Genomic DNA, 8,101 nt, shown 5'->3' with positions numbered 1-8,101 from the left:
TTAAATAGACTATTTGGTAGTAAGTATCACATTTTTAATAATTAATATGAACTTTATAAAACAAGTCACTCATACTAAGATATTTTTGGAAATAATTAGAAATCCATACCATTTGTCTTTCTCAGCTCTACTTAAAGTAACATTATATTAAGAAGAACCCACATAAAGTATTTATAAATAAACTTCAATGCATCCATAGGGTAGTGCAATATGTGACAATTGAAGGTGGCATATACACAGGTGTCTGCTGACATGCGAAGGTCAACTTTTAAGATGTACAGTGAGGAAGTCAATTTGCTGATACACACACATCAGCAAACACATACACATTGACTATGGCAATGTGTGAGTAAAAATATGTAAAAAGTATGATAAAACCAATTAGTATTAGAACTTGCTATAAGACTAAGTTCTTTCTTTTCTTCCTTGTGATTTCTGCAGTGAACATGCATAAGTTTTAATAAAAGCTTATTATTAATGAAATTTTTATCCAAGGATTATGGGATATAAACCATACACAAGAAGAATAATTTTCCGCTTTTTGTTAATTCATTTATTTGAATTAGTATATTCTGCTAACTTTTAGTCTCTTCAAAGGCAATCTTTTTACTTATATATGTGCATGTATGTTTTGTTATGTATATATTTGATTATGTACATATATTTTCATTATATATTTATTATATATACACAAATAATTATAGATTATCATTTTATTTGTGCCCTTAACAAAATAAAAATGGCACATATAAATGATTCTTAATATTGCAAAAGTATTGTTTTACTTCATGAGTTTTCTTTGTTCTTTTAATTGAACTCCCTATCCATCCTTTCAATCCATTTATTCTCGAAACGTAAGCTGGTAACCTCTTCTGTAGCAGACATATACTATTGCCTTTTAGGATCATTCCATCCTAAGCCTTCATGTTTACCTGACCAGCCTGAGGAAGTTGAGAGGTTTACACTTGTTGCATTAGGACTTGATCTCTTTTTTATTTATTTATTTTTTCTTAAATCATAGCTATGTACATTAGTATGATCATGTTGCACCATACACTTGGTTCATAGACCGGTTGACACATATTCATCCAGAAGTTAACATAGCTTTCGTGGCATTTTCTTAGTTATTTTGCTAAGACCTTTACATTCCACATTCACTAGGATTCACATATTCCCTTGTAAGATGCACCACAGGTGTAATCCCATTAATCCACCTTCCTCCCCTCCCTTTCCCCCTTCTCCCTATTCTTAGGTTGTAAATGGGTTATAGCTTTCATGTGAAGGTCCTACATTAGTTTCATAATAAGGGTGAGTACATTGGGTACTTTTTCTTCCATTCTTGAGATACTTTACCAAGAAGAATATGTTCCAGCTCCATCCATGTAAACATGAAAGAGGTAAAGTCTCCATCTTTTTTTAAGGCTGCATAATATTCCATGGTGTACATATACCACAATTTATTAATCCATTCGTGGATCGATGGGCACTTGGGCTTTTTCCATGACTTAGCAATTATGAATAGGGCTGCAATAAATATTCTGATACAAATATCTTTGTTATGGTGTGATTTTTGGTATTTTGGGTATATGCCCAGTAGAGGGATTACAGGATTGAATGGCAGATCTATTTTTAGATCTCTAAGTGTTCTCCATATCTCTTTCCAAAAGGAATGTATTAAGTTGCATTCCCACCAGCAGTGCAAAAGTGTTCCCTTTTCTCCACATCCACGCCAACATCTGTGGTCTTGGGATTTTGTGATACAGGTTAGTCTCACTGGAGTTAGATGATATCTCAAAGTAGTATTGATTTGCATTTCTCTGATGATTAAAGATGATGAGCATTTTTTCATATGTCTGAAGGCCATGTGCTTGTCTTCTTCAGAGAAGTTTCTCTTCAAGTCCTTTGCCCGGCCTGCGATGGGATCCCTTGTTCATTCCTTGCTAATGCGTTTGAGTTCTCTGTGGATTCTGGTTATTAAACTTTTGTCAGAGACATAACCTGCAAATATCTTTTCCCATTCTGAGGGCTGTTTGCTTGCTTTACTTACTGTGTTCTTGTCTGTGCAGAAGCTTTTTAGTTTGATCAAGTCCCAGTAGTGTATTTTTGAAGCTGCTTCAATTGCCTGGGGGGCTTGCTCATGAAAAACTCACCCAACCCAATTTCTTCAAGGGTTTTCCCTGCACTCTCTTCTAGTATTTTTATAGTTTCATCTCTCAGGTTTAAATCTTTAATCCAGTGAGAGTCTATCTTGGTTAATGGTGAGAGGTGTGGGTCCAGTTTCAGTCTTCTACAGGTTGCCAGCCAATTCACCCAGCACCATTTGTTAAATAGGGAATCTTTTCCCCATTGAATGTTTTTAATTGGCTTGTCAAAGATTAAATAACGGTAATTAGCTGGATTCATCTCTTGGTTCTCTATTCTGTTACATATGTCTACTTCTCTGTTTTTGTGCCAGTACCATGATGTTTTGATCACTATCAATTTGTAGTATAGTCTGAGGTTTGGTAGTGTGATTCCTCCTGCTCTGTTTTTATTTTTGAGTAATGTCTTGGCTATTCGAGGTTCTTTCTGATTCCATATAAAACGAAGTATTGTTTTTTCAAGATCTTTAAAGTATGACAGTGGAGCTTTAATGGGGATTGCGTTGAAATTATATATTGCTTTGGGTAGTATGGACATTTTAACAATGTTGATTCTTCCCAACCATGAGCATGGTATATTTTTCCATTTGTTAACATTCTCAGCTATCTCATTTCTTAGAGTTTCATAGTTCTCTTTATATAGATCTTTCACGTCCTTTGTTAGATAAACTCCCAAGTATTTCATCTTCTTTGGCACTACTGTGAATGGGATAGAGTCCTTAATTGTTTTTTCAACTTGGCTATTGTTGGTATATATAAAGGCTACCGATTTATGAATGTTGATTTTGTAACCTGAGACGCTGCTGTATTCCTTGATCACGTCTAAGACTTTTCTAGTGTTTTGTTACAAAAAGTTGGCGATTTATTTCTTAATCTCATCTCTGATCCAGCTATCATTCAGCATAAGGTTATGTAACTTCCATGTTTTTGTATGAGTATGCAGATTCCTGTTGTTACTCATCTCAAGTTTTATTCCATCATGGTCCGAGTAGATGCATGGAATAATTTCTATTCCTTTAAATTTACTAAGGTTAGACTTGTGACCTAAGATGTGATTGATTTTGGAGTAAGATCCGTGGGCTGATGAGAAGTATTTGTATTCAGTTTTGTTGGGATGAAATGTTTTATAGATGTCTGCTAAATCTAAATGCTGGATGGTTAGATTTAAATCTAGAATTTCTTTACTCAGCTTTTTGTTGGAGGATCGATCCATCACTGCCAAAGGAGTGTTAAAATCTCTGACTATTATAGAGTTGGAGGAAATCAAGTTGCTCATGTCTGTTAGAGTTTCTCTTATAAATTGAGGTGTATTCTGGTAGGGTGCATAGAAATTAATAATTGAAATCTCATCATATTGAGTCTTACCCTTAACAAATATGAAGTAACCATTTTTGTCCTTCCTTACTTTTAGTTGGTTTAAAACCTATCGTATCTGCAAATAAAATTGCAACACCTGCTTTTTTCTGGTTACCATTTGGCTGAAATATGGATGACCATCTTTTCACCCTGAGTCTGTATTTGTCTTTTAAGTTAAGATGTGACTCTTGTATGCAACAAATATCTGGCTTGAGTTTTTGTATGCAGTCAGCTAACCTATGTCTCTTTAGAGGGCAGTTTAAGCCATTCACATTAATGGAGAGTATTGATAAGTTTGGTGAAATTTTGGGTATTGAGTTTTTCGAACGTCCAATGGGCATTTTTAATCCTTTTGCCATTGTGGAAGTTGGAGTTTGATCAAAAGTTTCTGAGCGAGTTTACTTTTGTGGTAGAGGATTGTGTTGGTTATTATGGAGGATAGGTCTGAGAATATACTGAAGAGCTGGTTTGGTTATGGCAAATTTCTTTAGCATATGAATGTCATTAAAGTATTTAATTTCTCCATCATAAATGAAACTCAGTTTAGCTGGGTACAAGATCCGGGGTTGAAAGTTATTTTGCTTTAGGAGATTAAACGTTGATGACCACCCTCTTCTGGCTTGAAAAGTTTCAGCAGAGAGATCTGCAGTCAGTCTAATGTTCTTCCCTTTGAAGGTAATAGATTTCTTTTGCCTGGCCACTTTGAGAATTTTTTCCTTCATATTAACTTTAGTGAAGTTAATTATAATATTCCCGGGAGATGTCTTATTGGGGTTGAGTCGTGCTGGGATTCTGAAGCTATCTGCTATCTGAATTTCAGGCTCTCTAGGCATGTCTGGAAAATTCTCTTTCATAATTTCATGCAGAAGGGCCTCTGCGCCCAGTGAGGCCACTTCATCTGTTTCAGGAATTGCTATGAGTCGGATATTTGCCTTCTTTGAGTTATCCCAGAGCTCTCTGAGAGAGTGATCCATTTTTGCTGTCCATTTCTCTTCCTTTTTGAGAGTTTGGGAGTGTTCAAAGGCTTTATCTTCAATGTCAGAGATCCTTTCTTCTGCTTGGTCCATTCTGTTGCTAAGGGATTCTGCTCTATTTTTCATATCTTTGAGGGCTGCAAATTCTTGCTTCAGTGTGTCTAAGTCTTTGGTGGTTTTGTCTTTAAATTCGTTAAATTCTTGAGACAGCTTTTGAATTTCTCCATGAATTCCTAGTTCCATTTTATTAATCTTGTTTGCCATCCAAATTCTGAATTCGATTTCTGACATCTCAGCCAGTTGTTTGTGAATGGGATCTTCAATTACATCTGCCGTATCTTTCCTTTGGGGAGGGGGGGGTTGATCTATTCTGGTTATTCATGTTACCAGAGTTTTTCCGCTGTATCCACCCCATGATTGTTTTACTCCCTTTGATTTCTTCCCTTGTATTTTGTCGAGGACCCGTACAGTGCTGTGGCCTGAGAAACTGGGGCCCTGTTTGGTGTATAGGGGCTAAGTGGTTCTGTCTTGTTTTCAGCTTGTTTCTATTTGACCCTAGTGAAACAGTTACTCTGGGTTGAATTCTCAGCTGTGAAGAAATGCCAGCAATTAAGTCACCCCACCCACCATAGGCAACAAATGGAAAAGGAAAATCAAACCTTCCTACAACCACACACCCAGGGCACCACCTGGATAGTCCCCAGGTGAGTGGCTCAGTTCAGAAGGTCCAAATCAATTGTCTCAATCAGCAGCTGCCTTGGGTGGGAGAGTTCAAGAGGTCCCTGGGAACTGGATCACAGGGGTCTGGTGACTGCTCTAATATGGCTTGCTCCAGTGCTGCGTGGAGTCAGGAAGAGCCACCTAGTTAATAGATCAGTCTGGGAAGATTGATGTCTCCTTCCCCACCTTGCAACTCTGTCACACCCAGTCGCTGCTAGCCCCACAGGGCTGTGACGTAGTCAGTTGTCTGCAGTAAGCAGATACTCCAGGGGTTTGCACCTGCCTAAGTCACAGAGTAGTCTGTGTCTGCTTGTCTAGGCCGCTACTCTCTGTCTTTATCCAGCAGGGGGTGGTGTGGCCTGTCAACCTTGGGCACTTGATGGAGGCTGGAGGTGTTCTCTCAGTTCCAGCCCCACCCTTAATTTATGTTACTGGGTGAACGGAACAACCCTGTGGGAGTTTGTTTCTGGCCCTGCTAGATTCTTCTGCAGAGGAGAGGCTGATTTGAGTTCCCAGAACCTGTGCCTCAGGCCCTGTCTTTAGTCCTGTGGGTTTGTATTTGCAGCACGATCAGTTGTTGGCTGTAGCCTCTTGGCCTCCTTTGTCTATAGGCTGGTGATCCCCTGAGGGCCAGGTGCATCTTAGGCTCAGGCAAGCAGTCCTCTGTATCAGCCCCACTTTGGGAGTTTCCTGACTCTGCCGGTGTGTTTTCTAGTCCCCGTGTTCCACCCAGGTCAGTGCCGCCTCAGGCAAACCCTTTACTCATGGGGCCTGTGTTTCAGTCTGTTCCATGGTGGTTGCCATCTGAGAAGATGCTCGACCTCATCTAGTTGCCCAGGAAGATAGGAGAAGAGGCTATGGGATATCTGGGGGTGGGCCTTGTTATTGCTGAAGACGGCTGTTGCTCTGCACCGTGGGGCACCACCACTCCAGTGTAATTCCCTTTTAGCCGACCATCGTCTTCTCGCTCCTTTGCTACAGAGTCAGCACTGGCCAGCTGTAGTCTAGGTCCTGTCTGCACCTCTCGAGAATTCACCCAAGAATCTGGACTCCTGATGGCTTGGGAGAGGTGGGCTACACATCCGTCCTGTCCGCCATCATACTCCGCCCCTCCAGGACCTGATCTGAAGTGAAGTTTTTCCTCCCTCCTGTCAAGCACAGATAAAAAGGTTCCTTTACTTTTTAAGAGAATAAAAGCAGAAAAAGCATTTGTAAAGTTAAAAACTTCTTTTAAAAAAACTTTAAGTGACCTTTGAAATTTTATAACAGTCTTCATTACTAATACTAATCATTAGAAATATCTCATTTATATGTCAATCAATCTAAGCACTGAATAATGAGCCACACTTTCCATTTGAATCCTGCATTTCCTTTGCTTTAAAGATTTTTAAAATCAAAGTGAGAATTAACTTTCTTTTGAAAATGCATTGTTGGTATTTCAGCCTTCTTTTTTGTCATAGTACTTTTAAAAACTAAAATTTCTTTAAATGTCCATAATATGAAAATAAATGCTAGAGATCTGTGTGTGCCTAATCTCACTCACTGTAAGCCACCATGGAATATGCCGTGCCCCATTATCTTATGTTCAATAACATAACTTTTAAAAAGCTGCTAAGTATAATTATAATCATGAATTACAAGTGGCATTCCTCAGTCAGAGATGTTAAAATGCAAAAAATTAACATATTAGAATCATTGAAATACAGTTGTATTTCTAATCTCTAAAACATATCACAAAGTAGATATGACTGTATCATTTTACTTAATCAAAATGTCATCTTTCTTAGCAGTCATAGTAATAGTTATAATATCCAGCAATTACTGAGCTGTTATTTGTGCCAGGAACTGTTCCAAATACTCAGCATCACAATGGTATCCTGTTAGGTGCCCTTATTATTTTTATTTCCATTTTATTGATGATGAAATTAAAGCAAAGAAACTCTAAGCCAAAGTGTGTCTCAAACCGAAGTTGAACTGAATCCAAAGGCCAATGTCTTTGGTTTCCAATAGGCTGGTCTTTTGTTATATAGTGCTAATAAATATTGTTCTATATTCACAATAAAATGAAAGATTTCTCCTGAGAACAGGAATATATCCAAATTAATGCTTATGATTACATGAATAATTACATGTTTTCAGATAGTGTGCTACAATTTTTCAAAAGTTTCTCTCAATTTTATAGGAGTGCTTTCCATGTGGCTTATTCAAAAGGCTTTGCCAGGGTGGCCACTATGTTGGTTTACAAGAACTGTGATGTGAACATCAGAGATGCTAAAGAGAGGACACTTCTGATAAAGGTATATAATAGCCAAAAATTTCAGCATGAAGTGGATTTTATTTCACCCATAGAATAAAAATGAATTTATCTCATTTGAATATAATATTCAATTTCACAGTGAAATCTGTGAAAAGGTTCATATTGAATTCCTAGAATTAATGATCTATTTATTGGTCTAATACTGACAAGCTGTGCAATGTGAGAGTGAGCAGTGTGTCACTGTCCTCCTAGAACATGGCATCAACCCCAATATTGCTGATATCCATGGTAACTGTGCTCTCCACTAGGCTTTGCACAGAGACAATGTAAAAATTGCAGCAAAACTTATTGAACATGGTGCCACTATGGAAATAATGAACAAGGTATAGATCAACTGACTTTATTTTCAAAATATTGGAAATGCATTTGTTTTAACATTGACATATGTAAGAGTTCAATTTTTCAAGTTTGGAAACTTAAGCATTTCCTAAATTAGCATATTTTGAAATAGCTCAATTGTCTAAGGTTTCTGTTTAAATATTGATACTTTCAAAGAAGGATGAGAGAGTACAGCTTCTTTTATGTGTTGATGGTAAATATTTCTGATAATACTGAATTTGTTGAAGGTCAATTTTTTTCCCTTCAACTTATAA

The sequence above is a fragment of the Nycticebus coucang genome, chromosome 3 (genome assembly GCF_027406575.1).
Source record: "Nycticebus coucang isolate mNycCou1 chromosome 3, mNycCou1.pri, whole genome shotgun sequence".
Lineage (NCBI taxonomy): Eukaryota > Metazoa > Chordata > Mammalia > Primates > Lorisidae > Nycticebus > Nycticebus coucang.
The sequence above is the reverse complement of the archived record's forward strand: the minus strand, read 5'-3'. Positions refer to the sequence as shown.